The 25,985-nt window shown below is 34.8% G+C and overlaps 1 long non-coding RNA gene and 1 pseudogene across 1 annotated transcript; one reads left to right on the plus strand and one right to left on the minus strand.

The window, feature by feature from the left end:
* On the minus strand, nt 1–24,829 carry LOC145906643 (uncharacterized). Its single transcript, XR_014402845.1, has 3 exons — nt 24,765–24,829; nt 277–377; nt 1–116 (listed from the first exon to the last, which is right to left on the minus strand). It is a non-coding gene; the product is annotated as an uncharacterized LOC145906643 (long non-coding RNA).
* LOC145906140 (uncharacterized) lies at nt 14,635–20,064 on the plus strand (annotated as a pseudogene).
* Nucleotides 24,830–25,985: the final 1,156 nt, after the last annotated feature.

Below are 25,985 nucleotides of genomic sequence, written 5' to 3' on the forward strand. Positions count from 1 at the left end.
GTTGTTGTTCTTGATTTTTCGGTCGCCACGGTCACCGCCCGTGTGAGGTGTGTTGTGACAAGAGGGACGTCAACCAAACTGACGTGAGACATCCTCAAGTTCACTTGTTGCATGATCTGTGGCACAGTATGCATCAACCATTGTCGACCGGTATATTAATTTACAGAACATGGCGTAAGGTCTAAAAAACTTTACTTTTAAAATATGCATTAAAATTAAGAAAAAAAATCGTTTTTTAAGGTTTAGTGCCGTGTTCTACATAGGCGTATTTTTTACTTGCATAATGTCCAACTCGTTCTGGAACTCAAGCAGGCAATCGCACAAAATGCTGACGAACGTAGATTTGTGACCGTTTTTCCCGACTTTCTTATAATCCCCTTTAACAATGCATCAGCGGGCATGGTCAGCCTATCTAAATGCATGGAGTTTCTTCATTTCGTTTTGACTTTCGTTTTGAAAAACGAAATTTCGTTTCGTATGACACTTTTTCGTTTCGAAACGATATACAAAAACGAAATTTTGGGTAAAAACATAATGCCAAAAAACAAAAAAAAATTGTAATTTAATGGGCACTTGATGATGCCCTTGAGCGAAACATGTCGGTTTGGAGGAAATTTTGTATCAAAACACACTTGCATTTTAAAATCAAAATTTTGTTTTTTTTTCGTTTCGAATAACGTTTGCGAAACGAAATTTCGTTTTCGTGTTAGGTTTGAAAGCGAAATAGAAGTTGGTTTGGGTTCCCCCAAGAAATTAGTTTAATATTACAAAACTTAAATGAAATTGAGACACAATTGCGTGCCATTTCGAAATACTCGAGTTGTTTTACGCGACTGTAAAGTGTAATGATGTTATTTACGTAGAAAACAGTTGATTTCAGTGATAACATTATCACCACGCACTAAATAAGCGAAATTTCGCGGGTTTTACATCCAAGTAAAGCAAAATCGTGATTGTTCATCGTGATAAAGTGAATCCTGCACTATTTACGCCAAAAGATGATGAAAGATCTTGTTTCACATACGAATCTGACCGTGTGCCGCAAAGGGGAATTGGAAACGAAATTTTGGTTTTAAAAACAAAATTTCGTTTCGAATAACGTTTGCGAAACGAAATTTCGTTTTCGTGTTAGGTTTGAAAGCGAAATAGAAGTTGGTTTGGGTTCCCCCAAGAAATTAGTTTAATATTACAAAACTTAAATGAAATTGAGACACAATTGCGTGCCATTTCGAAATACTCGAGTTGTTTTACGCGACTGTAAAGTGTAATGATGTTATTTACGTAGAAAACAGTTTATTTCAGTGATAACATTATCACCACGCACTAAATAAGCGAAATTTCGCGGGTTTTACATCCAAGTAAAGCAAAATCGTGATTGTTCATCGTGATAAAGTGAATCCTGCACTATTTACGCCAAAAGATGACGAAAGATCTTGTTTCACATACGAATCTGACCGTGTGCCGCAAAGGGGAATTGGAAACGAAATTTTGGTTTTTAAAACAAAAATTCGTTTCGAATAACCTTTGCAAAAGGAAATTTCGTTTTCGTGTTAGGTTTGAAAACGAAACAGAAGTTGGTTTGGGTTCCCCCAAGAAATTAGTTAAATATTACAAGCCCACAATGAAATTGCGTCACAATTGTGTGACATTTTCGAATTACTCGAGTTGTTTTATGCGACTGTAATGTGTAATGATGTTTTTTACGTAGAAAACAGTTTATTTCAGTGATAACATTCTCACCACACACTAAATAAGCGAAACTTCGCGGGTTTTACATCCAAGTAAAGCAAAATCGTGATTGTTCATCGTGATAAAGTGAATCCTGCACTATTTACGCCAAAAGATGATGAAAGATCTTGTTTCACATACGAATCTGACCGTGTGCCGCAAAGGGGAATTGGAAACGAAATTTTGGTTTTTAAAACAAAATTTCGTTTCGAATAACCTTTGCCAAAGGAAATTTCGTTTTCGTGTTAGGTTTGAAAACGAAACAGAAGTTGGTTTGGGTTCCCCCAAGAAATTAGTTAAATATTACAAGCCCTCAATGAAATTGCGTCACAATTGTGTGACATTTTCGAATTACTCGAGTTGTTTTATGCGACTGTAATGTGTAATGATGTTATTTACGTAGAAAACAGTTTATTTCAGTGATAACATTATCACCACGCACTACATAAGCGAAATTTCGCGGGTTTTACATCTAAGTAAAGAAAATTGTGATTGTTCGTCGTGATAAAGTGAATCCTGCACTATTTACGCCAAAAGATGATGAAAGATCTTGTTTCACATACGAATCTGACCGTGTGCCGCAAAGGGGAATTGGAAACGAAATTTTGGTTTTAAAAACAAAATTTCGTTTCGAATAACGTTTGCGAAACGAAATTTCGTTTTCGTGTTAGGTTTGAAAGCGAAATAGAAGTTGGTTTGGGTTCCCCCAAGAAATTAGTTTAATATTACAAAACTTAAATGAAATTGAGACACAATTGCGTGCCATTTCGAAATACTCGAGTTGTTTTACGCGACTGTAAAGTGTAATGATGTTATTTACGTAGAAAACAGTTTATTTCAGTGATAACATTATCACCACGCACTAAATAAGCGAAATTTCGCGGGTTTTACATCCAAGTAAAGCAAAATCGTGATTGTTCATCGTGATAAAGTGAATCCTGCACTATTTACGCCAAAAGATGATGAAAGATCTTGTTTCACATACGAATCTGACCGTGTGCCGCAAAGGGGAATTGGAAACGAAATTTTGGTTTTTAAAACAAAAATTCGTTTCGAATAACCTTTGCAAAAGGAAATTTCGTTTTCGTGTTAGGTTTGAAAACGAAACAGAAGTTGGTTTGGGTTCCCCCAAGAAATTAGTTAAATATTACAAGCCCACAATGAAATTGCGTCACAATTGTGTGACATTTTCGAATTACTCGAGTTGTTTTATGCGACTGTAATGTGTAATGATGTTATTTACGTAGAAAACAGTTTATTTCAGTGATAACATTATCACCACGCACTACATAAGCGAAATTTCGCGGGTTTTACATCTAAGTAAAGAAAATTGTGATTGTTCGTCGTGATAAAGTGAATCCTGCGCTATTTACGCCAAAAGATGGTGAAAGATCTTGTTTCACATACGAATCTGACCGTGTGCCGCAAAGGGGAATTGGAAACGAAATTTTTGGTTTCGAAAACAAAATTTCGTTTCGAATAACGTTTGCAAAACGAAATTTCGTTTTCGTGTTAGGTTTGAAAACGAAATAGAAGTTGGTTTGGGTTCCCCCATGAAATTAGTTAAATATTACAAGCCCTCAATTAAATTGCGTCACAATTGTCTGACATTTTCGAAATATTCGAGTTGTTTTATGCGACTGTAATGTGTAATGATGTTATTTACGTAGAAAACAGTTTATTTCAGTGATAACATTATCACCACGCACTACATAAGCGAAATTTCGCGGGTTTTACATCTAAGTAAAGCAAAATCGTGATTGATCATCGTGATAAAGTGAATCCTGCACTATTTACGCCAAAAGATGATGAAAGATCTTGTTTCACATACGAATCTGACCGTGTGCCGCAAAGGGGAATTGGAAACGAAATTTTGGTTTTTAAAACAAAATTTCGTTTCGAATAACGTTTGCGAAACGAAATTTCGTTTTCGTGTTAGGTTTGAAAGCGAAATAGAAGTTGGTTTGGGTTCCCCCAAGAAATTAGTTTAATATTACAAAACTTAAATGAAATTGAGACACAATTGCGTGCCATTTCGAAATACTCGAGTTGTTTTACGCGACTGTAAAGTGTAATGATGTTATTTACGTAGAAAACAGTTTATTTCAGTGATAACATTCTCACCACACACTAAATAAGCGAAACTTCGCGGGTTTTACATCCAAGTAAAGCAAAATCGTGATTGTTCATCGTGATAAAGTGAATCCTGCACTATTTACGCCAAAAGATGATGAAAGATCTTGTTTCACATACGAATCTGACCGTGTGCCGCAAAGGGGAATTGGAAACGAAATTTTGGTTTTAAAAACAAAATTTCGTTTCGAATAACCTTTGCCAAAGGAAATTTCGTTTTCGTGTTAGGTTTGAAAACGAAACAGAAGTTGGTTTGGGTTCCCCCAAGAAATTAGTTAAATATTACAAGCCCTCAATGAAATTGCGTCACAATTGTGTGACATTTTCGAATTACTCGAGTTGTTTTATGCGACTGTAATGTGTAATGATGTTATTTACGTAGAAAACAGTTTATTTCAATGATAACATTCTCACCACACACTAAATAAGCGAAACTTCGCGGGTTTTAAATCTAAGTAAAGCAAAATCGTGATTGTTCATCGTGATAAAGTGAATCCTGCACTATTTACGCCAAAAGATAATGAAAGATCTTGTTTCACATACGAATCTGACCGTGTGCCGCAAAGGGGAATTGGAAACGAAATTTTGGTTTTTAAAACAAAATTTCGTTTCGAAAAACCTTTGCAAAAGGAAATTTCGTTTTCGTGTTAGGTTTGAAAACGAAACAGAAGTTGGTTTGGGTTCCCCCAAGAAATTAGTTAAATATTACAAGCCATCAATGAAATTGCGACACAATTGTGTGACATTTTCGAAATACTCGAGTTGTTTTATGCGACTGCAATGTGTAATGATGTTATTTACGTAGAAAACAGTTTATTTCAGTGATAACATTATCACCACGCACTACATAAGCGAAATTTCGCGGGTTTTACATCTAAGTAAAGAAAATTGTGATTGTTCGTCGTGATAAAGTGAATCCTGCACTATTTACGCCAAAAGATGATGAAAGATCTTGTTTCACATACGAATCTGACCGTGTGCCGCAAAGGGGAATTGGAAACGAAATTTTTGGTTTCGAAAACAAAATTTCGTTTCGAATAACGTTTGCAAAACGAAATTTCGTTTTCGTGTTAGGTTTGAAAACGAAATAGAAGTTGGTTTGGGTTCCCCCATGAAATTAGTTAAATATTACAAGCCCTCAATTAAATTGCGTCACAATTGTGTGACATTTTCGAAATATTCGAGTTGTTTTATGCGACTGTAATGTGTAATGATGTTATTTACGTAGAAAACAGTTTATTTCAGTGATAACATTATCACCACGCACTACATAAGCGAAATTTCGCGGGTTTTACATCTAAGTAAAGCAAAATCGTGATTGATCATCGTGATAAAGTGAATCCTGCACTATTTACGCCAAAAGATGATGAAAGATCTTGTTTCACATACGAATCTGACCGTGTGCCGCAAAGGGGAATTGGAAACGAAATTTTGGTTTTAAAAACAAAATTTCGTTTCGAAAAACCTTTGCAAAAGGAAATTTCGTTTTCGTGTTAGGTTTGAAATCGAAACAGAAGTTGGTTTGGGTTCCCCGAAGAAATTAGTTAAATATTACAAGCCCTCAATGAAATTGCGTCACAATTGTGTGACATTTTCGAAATACTCGAGTTGTTTTACGCGACTGTAAAGTGTAATGATGTTATTTACGTAGAAAACAGTTTATTTCAATGATAACATTCTCACCACAAACTAAATATGCGAAACTTCGCGGGTTTTACATCTAAGTAAAGCAAAATCGTGATTGTTCATCGTGATAAAGTGAATCCTGCATTATTTACGCCAAAAGATGATGAAAGATCTTGTTTCACATACGAATCTGACCGTGTGCCGCAAAGGGGAATTGGAAACGAAATTTTGGTTTTTAAAACAAAATTTCGTTTCGAAAAACCTTTGCAAAAGGAAATTTCGTTTTCGTGTTAGGTTTGAAAACGAAACAGAAGTTGGTTTGGGTTCCCCCGAAGAAATTAGTTAAATATTACAAGCCATCAATGAAATTGCGACACAATTGTGTGACATTTTCGAAATACTCGAGTTGTTTTATGCGACTGTAATGTGTAATGATGTTATTTACGTAGAAAACAGTTTATTTCAGTGATAACATTATCACCACGCACTACATAAGCGAAATTTCGCGGGTTTTACATCTAAGTAAAGCAAAATCGTGATTGATCATCGTGATAAAGTGAATCCTGCACTATTTACGCCAAAAGATGATGAAAGATCTTGTTTCACATACGAATCTGACCGTGTGCCGCAAAGGGGAATTGGAAACGAAATTTTGGTTTTAAAAACAAAATTTCGTTTCGAAAAACCTTTGCAAAAGGAAATTTCGTTTTCGTGTTAGGTTTGAAATCGAAACAGAAGTTGGTTTGGGTTCCCCGAAGAAATTAGTTAAATATTACAAGCCCTCAATGAAATTGCGTCACAATTGTGTGACATTTTCGAAATACTCGAGTTGTTTTACGCGACTGTAAAGTGTAATGATGTTATTTACGTAGAAAACAGTTTATTTCAATGATAACATTCTCACCACAAACTAAATATGCGAAACTTCGCGGGTTTTACATCTAAGTAAAGCAAAATCGTGATTGTTCATCGTGATAAAGTGAATCCTGCACTATTTACGCCAAAAGATGATGAAAGATCTTGTTTCACATACGAATCTGACCGTGTGCCGCAAAGGGGAATTGGAAACGAAATTTTGGTTTTTAAAGCAAAATTTCGTTTCGAAAAACCTTTGCAAAAGGAAATTTCGTTTTCGTGTTAGGTTTGAAAACGAAACAGAAGTTGGTTTGGGTTCCCCCAAGAAATTAGTTAAATATTACAAGCCATCAATGAAATTGCGACACAATTGTGTGACATTTTCGAAATACTCGAGTTGTTTTACGCGACTGTAAAGTGTAATGATGTTATTTACGTAGAAAACAGTTTATTTCAATGATAACATTCTCACCACACACTAAATATGCGAAACTTCGCGGGTTTTACATCTAAGTAAAGCAAAATCGTGATTGTTCATCGTGATAAAGTGAATCCTGCACTATTTACGCCAAAAGATGATGAAAGATCTTGTTTCACATACGAATCTGACCGTGTGCCGCAAAGGGGAATTGGAAACGAAATTTTGGTTTTTAAAACAAAATTTCGTTTCGAAAAACCTTTGCAAAAGGAAATTTCGTTTTCGTGTTAGGTTTGAAAACGAAACAGAAGTTGGTTTGGGTTCCCCCGAAGAAATTAGTTAAATATTACAAGCCATCAATGAAATTGCGACACAATTGTGTGACATTTTCGAAATACTCGAGTTGTTTTATGCGACTGTAATGTGTAATGATGTTATTTACGTAGAAAACAGTTTATTTCAGTGATAACATTATCACCACGCACTACATAAGCGAAATTTCGCGGGTTTTACATCTAAGTAAAGCAAAATCGTGATTGATCATCGTGATAAAGTGAATCCTGCACTATTTACGCCAAAAGATGATGAAAGATCTTGTTTCACATACGAATCTGACCGTGTGCCGCAAAGGGGAATTGGAAACGAAATTTTGGTTTTAAAAACAAAATTTCGTTTCGAAAAACCTTTGCAAAAGGAAATTTCGTTTTCGTGTTAGGTTTGAAATCGAAACAGAAGTTGGTTTGGGTTCCCCGAAGAAATTAGTTAAATATTACAAGCCCTCAATGAAATTGCGTCACAATTGTGTGACATTTTCGAAATACTCGAGTTGTTTTACGCGACTGTAAAGTGTAATGATGTTATTTACGTAGAAAACAGTTTATTTCAATGATAACATTCTCACCACAAACTAAATATGCGAAACTTCGCGGGTTTTACATCTAAGTAAAGCAAAATCGTGATTGTTCATCGTGATAAAGTGAATCCTGCATTATTTACGCCAAAAGATGATGAAAGATCTTGTTTCACATACGAATCTGACCGTGTGCCGCAAAGGGGAATTGGAAACGAAATTTTGGTTTTTAAAACAAAATTTCGTTTCGAAAAACCTTTGCAAAAGGAAATTTCGTTTTCGTGTTAGGTTTGAAAACGAAACAGAAGTTGGTTTGGGTTCCCCCGAAGAAATTAGTTAAATATTACAAGCCATCAATGAAATTGCGACACAATTGTGTGACATTTTCGAAATACTCGAGTTGTTTTATGCGACTGTAATGTGTAATGATGTTATTTACGTAGAAAACAGTTTATTTCAGTGATAACATTATCACCACGCACTACATAAGCGAAATTTCGCGGGTTTTACATCTAAGTAAAGCAAAATCGTGATTGATCATCGTGATAAAGTGAATCCTGCACTATTTACGCCAAAAGATGATGAAAGATCTTGTTTCACATACGAATCTGACCGTGTGCCGCAAAGGGGAATTGGAAACGAAATTTTGGTTTTAAAAACAAAATTTCGTTTCGAAAAACCTTTGCAAAAGGAAATTTCGTTTTCGTGTTAGGTTTGAAATCGAAACAGAAGTTGGTTTGGGTTCCCCGAAGAAATTAGTTAAATATTACAAGCCCTCAATGAAATTGCGTCACAATTGTGTGACATTTTCGAAATACTCGAGTTGTTTTACGCGACTGTAAAGTGTAATGATGTTATTTACGTAGAAAACAGTTTATTTCAATGATAACATTCTCACCACAAACTAAATATGCGAAACTTCGCGGGTTTTACATCTAAGTAAAGCAAAATCGTGATTGTTCATCGTGATAAAGTGAATCCTGCACTATTTACGCCAAAAGATGATGAAAGATCTTGTTTCACATACGAATCTGACCGTGTGCCGCAAAGGGGAATTGGAAACGAAATTTTGGTTTTAAAAACAAAATTTCGTTTCGAAAAACCTTTGCAAAAGGAAATTTCGTTTTCGTGTTAGGTTTGAAATCGAAACAGAAGTTGGTTTGGGTTCCCCGAAGAAATTAGTTAAATATTACAAGCCCTCAATGAAATTGCGTCACAATTGTGTGACATTTTCGAAATACTCGAGTTGTTTTACGCGACTGTAAAGTGTAATGATGTTATTTACGTAGAAAACAGTTTATTTCAATGATAACATTCTCACCACAAACTAAATATGCGAAACTTCGCGGGTTTTACATCTAAGTAAAGCAAAATCGTGATTGTTCATCGTGATAAAGTGAATCCTGCATTATTTACGCCAAAAGATGATGAAAGATCTTGTTTCACATACGAATCTGACCGTGTGCCGCAAAGGGGAATTGGAAACGAAATTTTGGTTTTTAAAACAAAATTTCGTTTCGAAAAACCTTTGCAAAAGGAAATTTCGTTTTCGTGTTAGGTTTGAAAACGAAACAGAAGTTGGTTTGGGTTCCCCCGAAGAAATTAGTTAAATATTACAAGCCATCAATGAAATTGCGACACAATTGTGTGACATTTTCGAAATACTCGAGTTGTTTTATGCGACTGTAATGTGTAATGATGTTATTTACGTAGAAAACAGTTTATTTCAGTGATAACATTATCACCACGCACTACATAAGCGAAATTTCGCGGGTTTTACATCTAAGTAAAGCAAAATCGTGATTGATCATCGTGATAAAGTGAATCCTGCACTATTTACGCCAAAAGATGATGAAAGATCTTGTTTCACATACGAATCTGACCGTGTGCCGCAAAGGGGAATTGGAAACGAAATTTTGGTTTTAAAAACAAAATTTCGTTTCGAAAAACCTTTGCAAAAGGAAATTTCGTTTTCGTGTTAGGTTTGAAATCGAAACAGAAGTTGGTTTGGGTTCCCCGAAGAAATTAGTTAAATATTACAAGCCCTCAATGAAATTGCGTCACAATTGTGTGACATTTTCGAAATACTCGAGTTGTTTTACGCGACTGTAAAGTGTAATGATGTTATTTACGTAGAAAACAGTTTATTTCAATGATAACATTCTCACCACAAACTAAATATGCGAAACTTCGCGGGTTTTACATCTAAGTAAAGCAAAATCGTGATTGTTCATCGTGATAAAGTGAATCCTGCACTATTTACGCCAAAAGATGATGAAAGATCTTGTTTCACATACGAATCTGACCGTGTGCCGCAAAGGGGAATTGGAAACGAAATTTTGGTTTTTAAAGCAAAATTTCGTTTCGAAAAACCTTTGCAAAAGGAAATTTCGTTTTCGTGTTAGGTTTGAAAACGAAACAGAAGTTGGTTTGGGTTCCCCCAAGAAATTAGTTAAATATTACAAGCCATCAATGAAATTGCGACACAATTGTGTAACATTTTCGAAATACTCGAGTTGTTTTACGCGACTGTAAAGTGTAATGATGTTATTTACGTAGAAAACAGTTTATTTCAATGATAACATTCTCACCACACACTAAATATGCGAAACTTCGCGGGTTTTACATCTAAGTAAAGCAAAATCGTGATTGTTCATCGTGATAAAGTGAATCCTGCACTATTTACGCCAAAAGATGATGAAAGATCTTGTTTCACATACGAATCTGACCGTGTGCCGCAAAGGGGAATTGGAAACGAAATTTTGGTTTTTAAAACAAAATTTCGTTTCGAAAAACCTTTGCAAAAGGAAATTTCGTTTTCGTGTTAGGTTTGAAAACGAAACAGAAGTTGGTTTGGGTTCCCCCGAAGAAATTAGTTAAATATTACAAGCCATCAATGAAATTGCGACACAATTGTGTGACATTTTCGAAATACTCGAGTTGTTTTATGCGACTGTAATGTGTAATGATGTTATTTACGTAGAAAACAGTTTATTTCAGTGATAACATTATCACCACGCACTACATAAGCGAAATTTCGCGGGTTTTACATCTAAGTAAAGCAAAATCGTGATTGATCATCGTGATAAAGTGAATCCTGCACTATTTACGCCAAAAGATGATGAAAGATCTTGTTTCACATACGAATCTGACCGTGTGCCGCAAAGGGGAATTGGAAACGAAATTTTGGTTTTAAAAACAAAATTTCGTTTCGAAAAACCTTTGCAAAAGGAAATTTCGTTTTCGTGTTAGGTTTGAAATCGAAACAGAAGTTGGTTTGGGTTCCCCGAAGAAATTAGTTAAATATTACAAGCCCTCAATGAAATTGCGTCACAATTGTGTGACATTTTCGAAATACTCGAGTTGTTTTACGCGACTGTAAAGTGTAATGATGTTATTTACGTAGAAAACAGTTTATTTCAATGATAACATTCTCACCACAAACTAAATATGCGAAACTTCGCGGGTTTTACATCTAAGTAAAGCAAAATCGTGATTGTTCATCGTGATAAAGTGAATCCTGCATTATTTACGCCAAAAGATGATGAAAGATCTTGTTTCACATACGAATCTGACCGTGTGCCGCAAAGGGGAATTGGAAACGAAATTTTGGTTTTTAAAACAAAATTTCGTTTCGAAAAACCTTTGCAAAAGGAAATTTCGTTTTCGTGTTAGGTTTGAAAACGAAACAGAAGTTGGTTTGGGTTCCCCCGAAGAAATTAGTTAAATATTACAAGCCATCAATGAAATTGCGACACAATTGTGTGACATTTTCGAAATACTCGAGTTGTTTTATGCGACTGTAATGTGTAATGATGTTATTTACGTAGAAAACAGTTTATTTCAGTGATAACATTATCACCACGCACTAAATATGCGAAACTTCGCGGGTTTTACATCTGGGCTTTTTTCTCTTAAGTTTTAGATGCCCAGCTGCGACTCGACCTACATTGCAAGTTATTTTTGCGTTGCCCCACTGTGTTGGAAATTAACTAGTGCGTCGTGACAGTGTTGGTGATGGTTTTACAAGGCTGTTAGCCACTGTTTCAATTTACAAAAACGTCATGCAATATTGAACATGTTTTGTGAACAAAAGAAAAAAAACAATAAAAGCCTGTTTCGAACAGTTCCAAAATGTTCCGCACGTAGATCTCATTTGAATTCCCGTTTGAAAAATGCATGCAAACCAAATTTAGTTTTGATTTAACAACGAAATGCAAGTTGGTTTGGGTTCCGCCAATAAATTACTAAAATATCACACCACTTATGTTTATCAATAAAATTGTTACATAATTACGTCATAGATTTACAATAATAACAATCCACGAACTGCATGTTGCTATTCGAAAGTTTAAAGTTGTTATTTGTGTGAAAAGCAGTTTATTTTAATGTCAAGTTTACGCTAATTATGCGTAAATTGAATATTTACTTTGAAGTAAAGTAAAATTGTAATTGTTTTTATAATATTTAACAGAACAACGAACACTAAGGCGTGTTTCGAAACAATTCCAAAATGGATCGCACGAACATCAGTTATTTACAAGTAATCATGTTTCCCAACAACCAGGGCGTTGGAAACGCAAATTTTGGTTTCGAATTATAATTTCTTTTCGAATAACGTTTGCAATTTTCTCAGCCGACGATAAATCTGCGTAAATTTAATGTTTACTTTGAAGTAAAGCAAAGTGGTGATTGTTTTCATTACAAGTAATCGGGCGTCCCTTCAACCGTGCAGGCAGTGTTGCCAGGTAAAATTTTCTAAAACCGCCCAACGCCTTGCCAAAACTAGCCCAAAAACCGTCCAAACAAGAAATTTCTGAAACAAGCCCAAAACCAGCCCAATTTTACTCTGACTTAGCTTGAAATCGACAACTGTTAGTGAATTGTCGCACTCAGTAGCTTTAACCTACCGCGGTTACGTTTTTTCACATTTGGTTCTGACCATGGCGCTACCTATTACGTTTTCTTTAATTGCAAGGAGCATTAATACATAGCAAAAACATTGCAATATTTGATGAATTTGGGTCATAATATAACTAAAACTAACAACTTTAAAAAACGCAATCAATTAAAACATGTATTTTTACAACTACAAAATCTCGTACATCTGTATTCCGTAGTTTCGTCATACGCGTGTGTAAAGCGATCAAACGTGGAAGCTGCAAGCATTATGGCAAAAAAATTTACCCACTACGAAAGACCTCTTGACTGCATTGTTTTCTCAAGCAATCCTTAGTTCATTGGTTACTATATTTTTTAAATTTGTTTGCAAAAATAAAATTTTCTCAGCACCATTGCTGCTTTGCAAAAACGACTCCAGTTGCATGGTTCAAGTTTCTGTCGCACCCACCCACTGCGTGTTTCTCTGAACGCATTATTACTCTCTGCGCCGTACGATTGTTTCGTTTGTCGGGAAATGAACGCATTGGTTTACTCTTGGTATGAGACATTAGTGCCAGAATGCGTGATTATAGGGGTTGAAAATGTCATTGGCGAACCCGCCCAATAAACCGCAACCCGCAACTCGTAAAAATAACCCGCAACTCGATGTTGAAAACCAGGCCAATTGGGCGGGAATACCGCCACCCTGGCAACCCTGCGTGCAGGTTTCGATCGTTTATGCAGTTTATTAGGCGTCTGGTTGTCCCTGGGCTTTTTTCTCTTAAGTTTTAGATGCCCAGCTGCGACTCGACCTACATTGCAAGTTATTTTTGCGTTGCCCCACTGTGTTGGAAATTAACTAGTGCGTCGTGACAGTGTTGGTGATGGTTTTACAAGGCTGTTAGCCACTGTTTCAATTTACAAAAACGTCATGCAATATTGAACATGTTTTGTGAACAAAAGAAAAAAAACAATAAAAGCCTGTTTCGAACAGTTCCAAAATGTTCCGCACGTAGATCTCATTTGAATTCCCGTTTGAAAAATGCATGCAAACCAAATTTAGTTTTGATTTAACAACGAAATGCAAGTTGGTTTGGGTTCCGCCAATAAATTACTAAAATATCACACCACTTATGTTTATCAATAAAATTGTTACATAATTACGTCATAGATTTACAATAATAACAATCCACGAACTGCATGTTGCTATTCGAAAGTTTAAAGTTGTTATTTGTGTGAAAAGCAGTTTATTTTAATGTCAAGTTTACGCTAATTATGCGTAAATTGAATATTTACTTTGAAGTAAAGTAAAATTGTAATTGTTTTTATAATATTTAACAGAACAACGAACACTAAGGCGTGTTTCGAAACAATTCCAAAATGGATCGCACGAACATCAGTTATTTACAAGTAATCATGTTTCCCAACAACCAGGGCGTTGGAAACGCAAATTTTGGTTTCGAATTATAATTTCTTTTCGAATAACGTTTGCAATTTTCTCAGCCGACGATAAATCTGCGTAAATTTAATGTTTACTTTGAAGTAAAGCAAAGTTGTGATTGTTTTCATTACAAGTAAACAGGCGTCCCTTCAACCGTGCAGGTTTCGATCGTTTATGCAGTTTATTAGGCGTCTGGTTGTCCCTGGGCTTAGATGCCCAGCTGCGACTCGACCTACATTGCAAGTTGTTTTTGCGTTGCCCCACTGTGTTGGAATTTAACTAGTGCGTCGTAACAGTGTTGGTGTTAGTTATTTAAAGCTGTTAGCTGTTTAAAAAAATGAAAATTTTTTGTATAAAACGCATAAGAACGAAAGCTGAAGCGCATTTCGAAACCGCACCAAAGATCAGTGTTAGTCAAGCAAATAAGCCGTACCAGAAAAAGAATAATTCAGCGCCGCGGCAGTAGTGCAATTGTTATTATTTCTGGGTAGATTGAGCCCTGATGATATTTGAATGAAAAATCTTTTAACAGTTTATTTTATTTTTTTTTTTTTTAAATTGACGCTTTATTCTGTAACCAATAGTTATTCACTCAAATGAAAGAAGGTTTTATGTCAAATTATTTTCGGCTACATTGATTTCAAAGTCTTTGTTCGGCACAGTTTTTCTTTGTCAAAGTTACGTGGTTCAGCGGAGGGCGAAATGGACAATTTCAGAAGGAGAAAGTTGTTTGCCAAGTAAGCTTAATTAACTTTTTTTTTTGAAAAAATGCTTGTTCTTTAATTTTAACTTTTGTGTGTTTTAAGTTGATGTTAAGTTTTGGTAGTGATGTATCGAAGCTTCGGTTAACCGAATTTATTTAAAAAATTTTATCAACAATAGCGTGTGGACCGCATGAAAAATTTTTAATACTATGAAGATCACAGTCTTTTGTGCGAAAAATCTTTTTTCTATAATTGTGTTTCACACATGACGTAACAATTAGCTATTACGAATGCGAGTTATTTATGTAAGTCGTAGCATTTACGATGCAGTTGATTGGTGACCGCGGTCAAACACATTTCGTTGCGATACACTTATAGGTGTTTAAAAAACTCAACAATAATGTAATGTACATGTTCTGTGCTTATTCTTCACCATTTTTTTGAACATTCTATGACCCGGAACATCATTAAATTGACACTTGTATGCAGCGCCCAAATGCTCGCTATCTACGCATTATGTAACTATTCATTTTGATCACTGTCAAACCCATTGCGTTGCGATTATACTTCATAGGTGTTTAAAAAAATGCAATGATAACGTGATTTATATGTTGTAAGCTTGTTCTACACCAATTTAAAAAATTCTCTGGCCCGGAACATTATTATTTTGTCACTTTTATGCACTGCCCCAAATGTTCGCTGTAACAACGCAGAACGCACATCTTGAGATTCACACAGCGTAACCGCGGCTGTAACTATAAGTAGTAATTAGATTAGTGGTTCTTAAACTATTTTGGTCGCGCCCCCTTACTAGTCAAATCTTGCCCCCCTCTTAGTCCGACAACTCAAAAAATGCGCAATTCAAAAACAAGCTTTTTTTAACGTTTGTCAATGGGAGGGATGTGACTGCATTTTTGAAACGAAACAATCTGCAAATACTCTGCACTGCTCTTTTTTTCTAAACTTCGATATCTTTAAATATTTGCCGCAGATAAAGGTAGCAAAACTATTTTCGACAATATAATGATCAATTTTGGTACACAGTTACCATTGTAACAAAACTGATGTAAAGAGGGACAAACATCATAATCTTTCAAACATTTAAACAAAGGTTTCTTTGCATGGAAATACTAAATACAAATGGAACGCTGATTGGTCATTTTTGAAAATGTTTGCGCTCCCCCTTGCCAAGCATCTACACCCCCCCTCCCCACTTTAAGAACCCCTGGTTTAGATAATGAATTTAATGTGCATTTTACACAAGTTGTTTAAAGCCCTTTTCATTCATATTTTCACAAAATTTTATGTTTTGGGCACTTTTTTTCATAGCATTTTTCACTCTTGCTGTGTAATTTATTTTATTTTATTTTACTTGCTGTGTAATTTATTGCATTTTTCACTCTTGTGGTGTAATTTATTTTATTATCATTTTTAGAGACTATAAGAAGGATGAAAAAGCTTCAAAGAAACATAAAAGGTATATACAACGTTTATTGGCTTCTTATCAGTTGTCTTGGCTTCTGATCAGTGGTAAAACTTTAAAAAAAATGTTTTTAACTCCCTCATCTAAGAATGGTTTTTGGCTTCTTTAACAATCTTGGTGTTGCAGAAATAAAAGAAAATTGGGTTGTTTACTTTATAATTTTAATTTTTTAACAGAACCCTACAGTTTTCTGATAGCAGCAGTGATGAGGATAGCTTCTATTGGTAAATATATGATTACTAGTGCTTTTAACTTCTGAAAACCGTTGGGTGATGTAAACATGTATTTTCTTTTTATTCAAGTTTATCATCGTCATCTGATGACTCTACTGAAGAAAGCAGTAGCAGTAGTTCCTCCAGCAGCAGTAGCAGTGACTATAAACAATACCAACAATTTCTGAAATGGTAAGTGTTTTGTTACTTTTTACATGCTGTTTACATCAGTCGGGGGGAGGGGGGACTTAACCATTTTTAATTGGGGACACAAGCTCTATAACAAAACTTCCATTTTTTGTGGTAAATTTATTGTCCTATGCAGCACAATATGTCATATTTTCAAAAAGTGTCCAAAAAAAATCTTCAACGTTTTTCAAAAACTAGTCATTGTGACATTACTGTTACATAACAAAATAGAGTTGCGTCAGTAAAAAATTTTTATTAAGTTGATCTGTTTTGTGTCAGGTTGATTAGGTCAACATTTAAAAAGAGGTTTTGGTTTAAGGATTTAGACAAAAAAAATACAGTTGCATTCATTCATTTATGAGAACTGAAAAAAAATTTTTGCTAACTTTATACAATGGTGTAAACTTTAAAATGCCAGTTATGTGACAATTGCACAAACAACTGTGTTTGCATGTTTCCATTAAAAACTATTTAACACGTCTTTAAATCTCCTAAATAGGTTGAAAAGCTTCACATCCTAAATAAAAAAAAAGCTAGAGTGTTTATCATTTGATTAGTTTCAAACATGAGGAAACCTCAAAATTACTTTACCTGACCTTTCATTTTTTTACACTTTAAGCAGACTTATGATAAAATTGTGTTACATACCCGACCATGCCATTTTTGTTTTGCAATATATTTTATCTATTAATGTTTGTTAAAATTTTTAAATAATAGACAATTGGCAACCTGCTTCCTATAGAGAAACAGCGAATAATTAGTGTCTGAATGAATCAATAGGTTTACAAGATTTTATACTGTTGTTTTTGTTTTTTTCAGGAAAGCAAAAAAAGACCAAAGGTTAGAATTTGCTAATGTCTTGTGTTATGTAACAAAGATTTTACCACTTCACTAATTTGCAGAAAAAAAATTGAGCGATATCACCATAAAAGGAGAAAAGACCGCAAACACTCAAAAAAAATGTTCAACCCAGAAAGCAACATAAAAAGTATGCTTTATAAGTTACATAAATTTTATTCTAGGTTAGTCAATTAAAAACTAAAGTAAAATACGTGTAAAATTTTTGGATATGCCTTCAGTAACGTTTAATATACTTTGTAGAATCATCAAGTGGTTTGAGGGAATGCCATGCATGTGATAAGCTGTATAAAAATGTCACATACCACTACAAAACATACCATCCAGACATGGACAAGTCAGAATTCCTGTATGCCAGTAGGGCGAAGAAAAACAGAATTGGAAAGTATCAAAATTTTGAGGGACACTTCTGTCCCATTTGCGGAAGGGCAGTAAAGAATTTATCTAAGCATTATGAAAATTTACATAAAACAATCGACACCAAATCCAAGCAATTTCAAACTCTTGTTGCAAAGACCCAGATTGGTTCTTTGCAATCTGTAATAACTAAATATGAGGAGCACTTATCAAAGTTTGGAGTAGGGAAACGCAAAAGAGTTGACAAGGCAGTGGCCCACTCAAATGCCAACCAAATAAGAACTTTAATACCAACTATTGAAGTATTTAAAAACCCCCAAAAGATTTTTGAAAATTTAGAGCAACATTTGAAAGGTGAAGGTCAAGTTTCATCGAAAGTTGCATATTTGTCTACATTACTGAATTTCCTTAGATTTTACAAAAACAATCAGTTTGATTTGATTTCCGAGAAATGTTTAAATTTAGTGCATTCGGAAACAATGGACCTGCATGCACGCATAAACAAAGAGAAAAAGAAAAGAGAATTTTACACTAAAGAAAAATCCAGAAAGAAGTTGTCCAACATAAAATCAAATGCATATAATGCCATACTACAGTACGAAAAAAGCGAAGAATTCAAGAGAGTTGCAAGAATTAGAGCCATGTCTGAATCCCAAGTTGGAAACGAAAACCTGCAACTATTGTATGGGGATATTTTCTGCAGGGTGATATGCAGACTAGGCTGTAGACCATCTGTAATGATTGGTCTCCTCATTAGAGAGCTCCAGGACTATGAAAAAACTGACGAGGGCAATTACTCAATTCTGGTGGTGGACCAGAAGGACAAGCAACCGGCGTGCATTGTTTTAAATGCACTTGAATTACAAGACATTGAAACCACCAGTAAATTGGCTTGGATGTATCACAAGATAAAACCTACAGGGCAGTCACCAGTTTTTCCAACAACGTCAGCAAGAAACTTAGCAGCAACAGGCTCATTTAAAATGACAAATGCAGAATTTTCAAAAATTTTTAAAAAGGTTATTCCTTTTGTGTTTGAAAACACATCTTTAACGGCGACTGAAGTACGAAAACTCATACACACATGGATGGCAGATGAGCCAAAAGAGGTTCAAATTGCTGTGGCAAAAGCCTCTGGTCATTCACTTGCTGTTGCTGACCAAGTATATAATGTACAACACCCACACAGAAGGGTTGAAAAGGCTCGACTGTTGTTGGAGGCTCGTGCCTCTACATCTGGTAAGTGTTGTGTGTGATTTGTATTATATTAAATATATTTCTTCAGTGAATGGTTAACTTTTTATTTGTTTTTGACAGATGTTCAACCAGCACCATCACAACAACAAGATGATTTGCAAGGTTTGCACTATTGATTGCCTCTGTATAGTTAAATGTTTAAAGACAAAATAAAATATGGTTAACCTTTCAATTGTTTTTGACAGATGTTCAACCAGCACCATCACAACAACAAGATGATTTGCAAGGTTTGCACTATTGATTGCCTCTGTATAGTTAAATGTTTAAAGACAAAATAAAATATGGTTAACCTTTCAATTGTTTTTGACAGATGTTCAACCAGCACCATCACAACAAGATGATTTGCAAGGTTTGCACTATTGATTGCCTCTGTATAGTTAAATGTTTAAAGACAAAATAAAATATGGTTAACCTTTCAATTGTTTTTGACAGATGTTCAACCAGCACCATCACAACAAGATGATTTGCAAGGTTTGCACTATTGATTGCCTCTGCATAGTTAAGTGTTTAAAGACAAAATAAAATGTGGTTAACCTTTCAATTGTTTTTGACAGATGTTCAACCAGCACCATCACAACAACAAGATGATTTGCAAGGTTTGCACTATTGATTGCCTCTGTATAGTTAAATGTTTAAAGACAAAATAAAATGTGGTTAACCTTTCAATTGTTTTTGACAGATGTTCAACCAGCACCATCACAACAACAAGATGATTTGCAAGGTTTGCACTATTGATTGCCTCTGTATAGTTAAATGTTTAAAGACAAAATAAAATGTGGTTAACCTTTTGATTGTTTTTGACAGATGTTCAACCAGCACCATCACAACAACAAGATGATTTGCAAGGTAATGAATACGAACAAATTACTAAAATATTGTTAAAGTGTTTATCTTTGTCTGGCTTTTTGTTTTGTAGAGGTCAAGTTTATTCGAGTAGTGTTCTTGGATGATGGTGAATGCCTTGACATCTACCGGATTACAGATTTGAAAACGGAAGGCCGAAAGAAAATAAAACACTTTGAAGAAATAAAGGTGAAAGATTTGTGCTTCGCTCGCTGGCCTGGAAACAAACTGTTTTACAAGGCAGGGAGAATTGCCAAAGATGAAGGTAAAATGAATTATCAGTTCTAATTTTGTTAAGCATAATAGAATCATGAGTTGTTTTTGAATGCTGGGAAACAGTACATAATTTAAGCTTTTTTTCTGTGAACAGGTCGGTCAAGCTGCACACATTCTGATTCAGAGGCCTCAAATATGTCCCCATCAAAACCAAAAAGCTAACAATGAAATGCAATTTCAGCCTTTGATTAATGTTGTTAGTTTACATTAACGTTTTTGAGTGTGAATGGTCTGATTATTTCTGTCAAGTGTTATGCTGTAAATGACTTAGTTTACTTAAAATTGCCTTCAAATGCTTTAATATTTCTGCTGGTACCAAGTGTACGCTGTGAATGACTTTGTTCACTTATAGAAAAATTGCCTTCAAATGCTTTAATATTTCTACTGGTACCAAGTGTTTGCTGTAAATGACTTAGTTTACTTAAAATTGCCTTCAAATACTTTAATATTTCTGCTGGTACCAAGTGTTTGCTGTAAATGACTTAGTTTACTTAAAATTGCCTTCAAATGCTTTAATATTTCTGCTGGTACCAAGTGTTTGCTGTAAATGACTTTGTTCACTTAAAATTGCCTTCAAATGCTTTAATATTTCTGCTGGTACCAAGTGTTTGCTGTAAATGACTTTGTTCACTTAAAATTGCCTTCAAATGCTTTAATATTTCTGCTGGTACCAAGTGTTTGCTGTAAATGACTTTGTACACTTAAAATTGCCTTCAAATGCTTTAATGTTTCTGCTAGTACCAAGTGTATGCTGTAAATGACTTTGTTCACTTATAGAAAAATTGCCTTCAAATGCTTTAATATTTCTGCTGGTACCAAGTGTTTGCTGTAAATGACTTAGTTTACTTAAAATTGCCTTCAAATGCTTTAATATTTCTGCTGGTACCAAGTGTTTGCTGTAAATGACTTTGTACACTTAAAATTGCCTTCAAATGCTTTAATATTTCTGCTGGTACCAAGTGTTTGCTGTAAATGACTTTGTTCACTTAAAATTGCCTTCAAATGCTTTAATATTTCTGCTGGTACCAAGTGTTTGCTGTAAATGACTTTGTTCACTTAAAATTGCCTTCAAATGCTTTAATATTTCTGCTGATACCAAGTGTTTGCTGTAAATGACTTTGTTCACTTAAAATTGCCTTCAAATGCTTTAATATTTCTGCTGGTACCAAGTGTTTGCTGTAAATGACTTTGTTCACTTAAAATTGCCTTCAAATGCTTTAATCTTTCTGCTGGTACCAAGTGTTTGCTGTAAATGACTTTGTTCACTTAAAATTGCCTTCAAATGCTTTAATGTTTCTGCTGATACCAAGTGTACGCTGTAAATGACTTTGTTCACTTAAAATTGCCTTCAAATGCTTTAATATTTCTGCTGGTACCAAGTGTTTGCTGTAAATGACTTTGTACACTTAAAATTGCCTTCAAATGCTTTAATCTTTCTGCTGGTACCAAGTGTTTGCTGTAAATGACTTTGTTCACTTAAAATTGCCTTCAAATGCTTTAATGTTTCTGCTGGTACCAAGTGTACGCTGTAAATGACTTTGTTCACTTATAGAAAAATTGCCTTCAAATGCTTTAATATTTCTGCTGGTACCAAGTGTTTGCTGTAAATGACTTTGTTCACTTTTATAGAAAGTCCTTCAAATGCTTTCATAATTTTGCTAGTACTGAGTGTTATGCTGTACATTAATTTTCTTTATTCACTTTCCATCAAATAAAGTCTTTACGCTTAATAGTTCTGATGTATTTACATAATTTTGGGGATTTTTGACAGTTGTGATGTGTGTTGCTCAGCAAACTTATGTCGTTTCCGATTGGTTCACTGGCCAACGAGGTTACCGCCATGGAGAATACTTAGGTTCGAAAAGTCTTGCTACTTGTTTTGAATTGAATAAGGGTCAACCTTTTTTGAGACGTCACCTAGAACGGCGCACGTTTTGGAGCAAATCATTCAATAAATCACAAACTATTTTGTTTATGAGTCTGAGAATCGCTGGGCTTTTTCTTATTGGTATCTTGTACCTGTAGGTCAAAAATGACTAGTGTAGCTTTTGCACTTTTAAATTAAATAAGGGTCAACCTTTTTTTGAGACGCGTCATTCGCCTAGAACGGCGCACGTTTTGGAGCAAATCATTCAATAACTCACAAACTATTTTGTTTATGAGGCTGAGAATCACAGGGCTGTTTGCTATTGGTATCTTGCATGTGTAGTTTAAAAATCACTATTATAACTTCCGTACTTTAAAATGTAATATGGGTCAAACTTTTTTGAATCGCGTCAAGCCGTTTATTTGCTTGTTTCAACTTCAATTTTAATAAAATTTTGCAACGTGATACCACTGTCCATTTGATATCGGACTGTGGAAACCGTTTGCTTTTAATTACATTGACTTTAAATTGGAAAACGAATAGACGTTTTAAACAGCTTGATCCTTATTATCAACTCAAATACTACGAATTTCAGTCCTATGCATACAACAATGTGTTAGATATTGAATGATTATCGTTGAAACAGGCCGCTAATCAGAATTTCAAGTAGCTTGACCCTTATTAACTCCAAAACTACATAAGCCACAACATTAATCTTTGCAGGTCTTATAGTGGATACCAACATGAAACAGCACAGCGAACTTCAGTCCTATGCATACAACAATGTGTTAGATATTGAATGATTATCGTTGAAACAGGCGCTAATCAGAATTTCAAGTAGCTTGACCCTTATTAACTCCAAAACTACTCAAGCCACAACATTAATCTTTGCAGTAGTATTAGAGGATGCCAACATTAAACAGTACAGCGAATTTCAGCACTGTACATCGAAAAATGTGTAGAATATTCGATGATTTGCCTTAAAACGGGCGCAAATTTTATGACGGTGGTTTGACGCGTTTTAAACATCTTGACCCTTATCAACTCTAAAAGTACGATAGCTACAGCATTCATGTTTGCAGTACTTATAGTGGATATCAACATGAAACAGCCCAGCGAATTTTAGCACTATGCATACAAAAATGTGTTAGATATTGAATGATTATCGTTGAAACAGGCGCTAACCAGAATTTCAAGTAGCTTGACCCTTATTAACTCCAAAACTACTTAAGCCACAACATTAATCTTTGCAGTAGTCTTAGAGGATGCCAACATTAAACATTACAGCGAATTTCAGCACTGTACATCGAAAAATGTGTAGGATATTCGATGATTTGCCTTAAAACGGGCGCAAATTCTATGACGGTGGTTTGACGCGTTTTCAACACCTTGACCCTTATCAACTCTAAAAGTACGATAGATACAGCATTCATCTTTGCAGAATTCATAGTGGATACGAACATGAAACAGCCCAGCGAATTTCAGCACTATGCATACAAAAATGTGTAAGATATTCGATGATTATCTTTAAAACAGTTGATTCGAATTTGATATAGCTTGTATCCACTGAAGTAGTAAACCTGCAACATTCATGAAAGTGCTCTTACGGGTCTATCCATCAGTTGAACAACACTATTCCGATATGAAATTTTTTTTTTAATTTTTTTCGCAATAGAAAATTTTGTTTACAGAAGTGAAATTTTATTTACAAACTCAAAATTTTGTTCTCAAAAGGGAAATTTTGTTTGCAAACTTGACATTTGGTTTACAAAAGGGAAACTATGATTTCGTTTGATGTTTACAAAAGAAATTGTAGTTCGTCGTGTTTCCGCCAAAGTTTTCACCTAGGATTGTTTGGCATTTTGATAGTGCATTATAAAAGTTTTCATAAAATCAACACCGAACATCTACCAAGCGTTTTCTCATTCCCCGCTACTTCCTAAAACAAATTAATGAATGCTTTTTGGTGTGGCAAGAAAAACATAAAACATGTAGCGTATTACGTTTTTCAATGATCGTCTTGACGTGGCTGCAGTATATATCTGCTAAATTTCAATTCGCTTGTATGTAAAAGTAAATACTAACATGCGATCACCTGTAAAAGACAAGGTTATTACGCGCTATACGTCAAAATAAAGAGAAGTTTTTCGGCATTGTCTGCTACATGACTGTGGTATTTGTCTGCTAAATTGCAAATCAATTAATTTAGTCCACCATTGCGACAATTAACAAGAATTTATATTTCCTAAATCGAAGTGTCCGACGAACATTTGCTACACCTACAGCTAAATCACGCAATTTGGGTTTGATTGTAATGCCAGTTGATGTAATCCAGTATTTCTATGATAAGATCGTTTAAGAACTAAGAATCAATCGCCAAATCAAGGCAAATTGTACCGCATATCTACATAGTCCTCTTGCGACACCATGCGAAAAATTGGAAATTTGAAAACAAAATTTCAAAACGAAAATTTCGTTTTCAAATTTTTTTTTTGTGTCGGACCGTGCTATAGGTTATAGTACACAATGTGCTATCAAAGTGCTTTTTAAATTTTTATCTATAACAGTAATTATCAACTTTTTCTTGTCGACAATCCTTTAAAATGTTCAAATAAAATTCTCTAATTTTTCTGATATTACTGTAATTCTGATATATTTTAAATAATATATTTTTATGCCAACACTAATAATTTAACACTTATGCACTTCCTGGGAGCAAATCTCTACCCTTGGTTAAACTCCTGTTCCGGATAAAGTTTAATGTAAATGCAAAATAAAACATGAACCTGATCGAGAATGTACAACAAGAAACTCAGCGTATGTTGGTGGAATCCCTGGGTAAGCTGGCATTGTTTTTTTCAACATAAGGGATATGAGCCACCCAGAATCATCATCAATAGGGTCACACGCCTATAAGGAAAGCGGAAGCGAATCAAAACCAAAACGCATGTAATGCAAAACAACTTGGGGACAATTTGTCGCAGAATGGTTATGGCATCTCTCAATATTGAAAGTAGCAAACGTCACAGAATGTTCGTTTTTTTAACAGCAACTTTATACCTGAATAAAAAGTACTTTTGGAACTTTCTTTAGATCAGGACAGTTGTCTCCGTCAAATTTGGTCATTAGAGCCCCAACTGTTAGATCATCGTCCCAATTGCAACCCCTGTTATTTTTGTCATTGACAGTAAGTACGGCAAAAAGGAAAATGCTGCTGTTTCCATGATCGGTATTATCAAAGTCTGGAATAAAAACGTGCAAAACTGTGAAGGATTTTTATAATCTGATAATTTTCTTTAGCGGTAGACGTAATGACTTGCTGACAACACAGAAATTTTGTTGTTACCACGGCTCCAGCATTGAAAACATGGTAAATACAACTGTACAAATTGATAAAACTGTCTGAGGCTTGATGTAAAGTTCTTGATACCCACGTGTGTCAATTTGGGCAGAAATATCTTTGGTGTTTTTATAGGAATAACTTTGAGCAATAAAACCCATCTTTTCTGCTGTTTCATATAAGTGAATTTGGTCCAGTTCACCATAATTGGAAGTATAGTTCTAAAATAGAATAGCGAGCATTGTCGTTTCGACCTAACAGTAGTATGATGCAAATCTATGTCATTTTTTTTGTACCTCAGAGGAAAATATCAAAAAGTGGTTTGGTGTACGGTGGTGTTGCAGGACATCCGGAAATATATCACGTTGAAAGCTAGTTTGTTGGCCTTCATTTCCTCTAGAACGTTAAATTGGACAAAAATGCAGAGTTTATTCCATTGTCACACGTAAAACATTCACTTACCTAAAGTAAAAGTCATGAGTCAACTGTGACGTCACGGATGCAATTTGCTTTATAATACAATTTGTGGGCCTACCATCTACTTTCCTGACTACCTCAATATCTTTTTGAACCAAATTTCTATTCATGTGGCATAAGACCTAAATAAATATAATTAACAATCAACAATTAACAATCCATGAAGTTATTGGGTATTTCGTAGAAACAA

Source organism: Ascidia mentula, chromosome 6 (genome assembly GCF_947561715.1).
Source record: "Ascidia mentula chromosome 6, kaAscMent1.1, whole genome shotgun sequence".
Lineage (NCBI taxonomy): Eukaryota > Metazoa > Chordata > Ascidiacea > Phlebobranchia > Ascidiidae > Ascidia > Ascidia mentula.